Here is a 3,958-nt window from a genome sequence, read left to right as displayed (position 1 = left end):
GAATATAGTGAACTATATTGTTACTGGTCGAATGCCCCAACATTGGGGTAAACAAGATCATTCTAGGTTTTTAGCTGAGGTTAAGCACTTTGTTTGGGATGATCCTTATTTGTTTAAGTATTGTCCAGACAAGATTATTAGGAGATGTATACCTGAGAGTGACCAGTCCAGTATTATTTCCTTTTGTCATGATCATGCTTGTGGGGGTCACTTTAGTGTTAAGAAAACTGCTGCTAAGATATTGCAGTGTGGATTCTGTTGGCCTTCGTTGTTTAAAGACTCCCACAGTTACTGTGTGACTTGTGAACGTTGCCAGAAATTAGGAACCATTTCCCGTAGGAACATGATGCCCTTGAACCCTATTTTAGTTATGGAGGTCTTTGACGTGTGGGGTATTGACTTTATTGGTCCGTTTCCTAATTCTTTTGGTAACTTATACATCCTTGTCGTTGTAGACTATGTCTCTAAGTGGATTGAGGCGGCTGTGTGTAAAACCAATGACCATAGGGTTGTGATTGAGTTCTTGAAAAATAATATACTTACACGTTTTGGTACACCGCGAGCTATAATTAGTGATGGAGGGTCGCACTTTTGTAATGGACCTTTTAGGATTTTGATGAAGAAATATGGTATTACACATAAGGTAGCTACCCCGTATCATCCACAGACTAGTGGTCAGGTAGAAGTTTCCAATAGGGAGATAAAACGTATATTAGAGAAAACAGTTAATCCTAATCGGAAAGACTGGTCGTCTAGGCTTACTGATGCCTTACGGGCTTACCGAACTGCGTTTAAGACCCCCATTGGAATGTCACCTTATTGACTTGTGTATGGCAAGGCATGTCACTTACCAGTTGAGTTAAAACATAGAGCTTATTGGGCTGTTAAGCAGCTAAATTTTTCACTTGACAAGGCAGGAGCCCATAGGAAACTCCAGCTCAATGAGTTGGAAGAGATTCGTAGAGATGCATACGATAGTGCTAAGGAGTATAAGAACAAAATGAAACTTGTGCATGATATAAATATCTTAAGAAAGTCATTTTCTCCAGGTCAAAAAGTTCTTCTATATGATACCCGCTTGCATCTTTTCCCTGGGAAGTTACGTTCTCGGTGGACGGGTCCTTTTATTGTTCGCACTGTCTTTCCTCATAGAGTTGTTGAGATCGAGACACCGGATGGTAGTAGTTCTTCGAAGGTTAACGGTCAGAGATTGAAACTCTTTTTAGATCCCTTTCCTACATGTGATATTGAGGAGGTCCCTCTGGAGGACCCTGTTTACCCTTGATTGACCATCGAGGCGATTGTATGTTGTTGTATATTAGTTTTTGATTTCTCTCTCCACCCAGGTACTATCTTTCCGACTTCTCTCTTTACTAATTCCTCATGTTACTTTACTGTTTGGTATTGCTCTTTCATTAGAAACTTTGAGGACAATGTTAGATTTAAGTTTGGGGGTGGGGAAGAAACTTTTTGTTAGCTTTTAATTGCAATAAATAAACTCCAGAGCCTAGAAATTTATGCTTATTAAGGTTGTCACTAACCAATCTAAGTGGAGGGGAACATCTTGGTTATAGGAGTTGAGGAACCAATCTGATTAGATGGAAACATCTAAAGAGTCTATTCATAAAAGCACAAAGCTCAGGTGTTATAATTAAAAAAAAATGGTAGTTTCGCCATATCTCGTTGAATCCTAATCCTTCTTTTTTTTAAGTGATTTGGTGGGGCACACGATTCAAGTTGTTACCTTTGCTAGGGTGGAATAGAGTGATTGAGATACCCAAAAAAAAAAAAGAGACCAGACCATTAGACCAACCGGAATAAATTCAATAAAGTCGACCACTGGTGCCCTTGTATATGCCAGTTGTGTTGACCTAGAGTTAGGTTTATCGACCACTGGTCCCCTTGTATATGCCATTTATGTTGATATTAGTCAGACCGGTATCTCAGTCCATTAGGATAGGTTCATCCTGGCAGAGGCCTTCAGACAGATATGGGAAACACCGTTCACTTTAAACCATCTTTTTATTTATCCATCTTCTTAATCTTTCCATGCGATTGGTTGACTCCGGTTATGATGTCCAGAAACTATCTGAGTAGAGCTCTGTCACTTATATATGAATTTTAATATGCTGGGTGCAAACTCGTGTACAACAATTGGAATTTCGCATCAGGGTACTTCCTCCTATAGTCAATGATTGTATGCCAACCAAGGAGATTCTTTAGTGCCTTTCAAGGTTCTGCGTAGATAGCTAGGGTCTCTAGTAAAGGTTTTGTGGGTACACCTCTGGTAAACCCTCCGGAGACAACACTCCGCCGCTAGGGCCACCTAGCGGTCTAACGGCTTGTTGCACGTGCTAAGTGTATATTTTCTAGATTAGTTTTGCTCGAGGACTAGCAAATAATAAGTTTGGGGGTATTTGATAGACACAATTTTGTGTCTACGTTGACCTTAATTTAATGTATTGTCGGTACTCGATTTTTGTACTTATTATGGTATTTTATGCGTTTTTAGGTATTTTTGGAAATAAACATTCTTGGAAAAATCGGCTATTACACGTGTTATTCAGACTCTCACTTGTGGATAAAGGGCGCCCAAATGATAAGGGGTACCGAAAGGATATTTGCACCCAAGCAGCTGATCAGAGACACCCCTCATGGCATCTGCTATTCGCACCCCATGAACGGATAGGGGGCACCCATCTTCTTCTTCACGGGAAAGATATTTGGCGGGAAAAGAAATCTCAATTGTGTGAGATTCTGGGTCATGATATTATGGGGATATTTGTGTCTTTAAGACATGATTATCTTCTTACCATGACAGTAAGATTTTGTACGTGTCTTGAATGGAAGGAAATCGTATACTTTTGGATATTTTCGAAAACAGGGAAGGAATTATTCACGGAATTAAAAGAAGATATTCTCTTCATTATTTGGCTCAATTAAATGAGAAGATTTGGATATACCATACAACTCAGAAGACGTGTGAAAATGGAGAGGAAATATTCTCGTGAAATACTTTCATTAACTGCAAAGATTTTTTGGAGTAATTGAGATGATTTTCGACCTAAGATTGGCTTCACAGTATAAATAAGAGTGTCCTGGGTATCAGTGAGGGGATAGAGAGTTTGGGAGAGTTACATAGCATCACAGAGCCGAAAAATCGAGTTGCAGAGAACACCATTTCTGCTGCTGCAAAACTGAAGAACACGAATAACAGACTCACGAAGACAGTCGTTTATCAACAGTGATAACGACACAGAGGCGGGGGTCGTAGAAGCTGAACAGCGACAGTTGGCTTTTATCGTTTTATGTAACAGTGTTTTACAACAATTAAAAACGTTGCAAACACCCGATTTTTAATAGTTTTTCTCCAATTCATCATTTGTAAACACTTTGAGCAATGAAATCAACGTTTGAGCGCGTTTCCACAATGATGAGCTAAACCCAATCCTTGGGGCGACGGAGGATGCTATCTTTCCAATGAAAAAGTGGTAATTCATAATTATTTAATTTGTGCAATTTTTATTTATGATTATTTGCCTAGATTAAAAATATATTTTATGGTTTTTGTTAAACAATTGTATTTTCTTTTGATGGAACATGCTTAGCCTATGGTTTTGATGTCTCATACTTTGGATTAACATTTGTTGTTTCTAAAAATCTACTTTTGCAATAGTTTAGAATCAATTTGAACGTGTGAAATTGCATGATTATAATTAGTATCACTTTGGAATTGGTAAATAGCGGAATCCTAGCCCCAGTCTCTCCATAATTCTCACAACACTTTTTATTCGAGTTTGTTATATTTTTTTTATTTATAAAAATTAAGTCTAAAAAAATCCTCCTTCACAAGTCTCAACGAACCTTTTTACTACAACAACTTTGAAAATACATCAAACGACAACATCTCAAAGATTCCCTCCTCTAAAGAAATATGGAATGTGCTGAAGAAGATGAA

This window comes from Papaver somniferum, unplaced genomic scaffold, assembly GCF_003573695.1.
Source record: "Papaver somniferum cultivar HN1 unplaced genomic scaffold, ASM357369v1 unplaced-scaffold_99, whole genome shotgun sequence".
Lineage (NCBI taxonomy): Eukaryota > Viridiplantae > Streptophyta > Magnoliopsida > Ranunculales > Papaveraceae > Papaver > Papaver somniferum.
The sequence above is the reverse complement of the archived record's forward strand: the minus strand, read 5'-3'. Positions refer to the sequence as shown.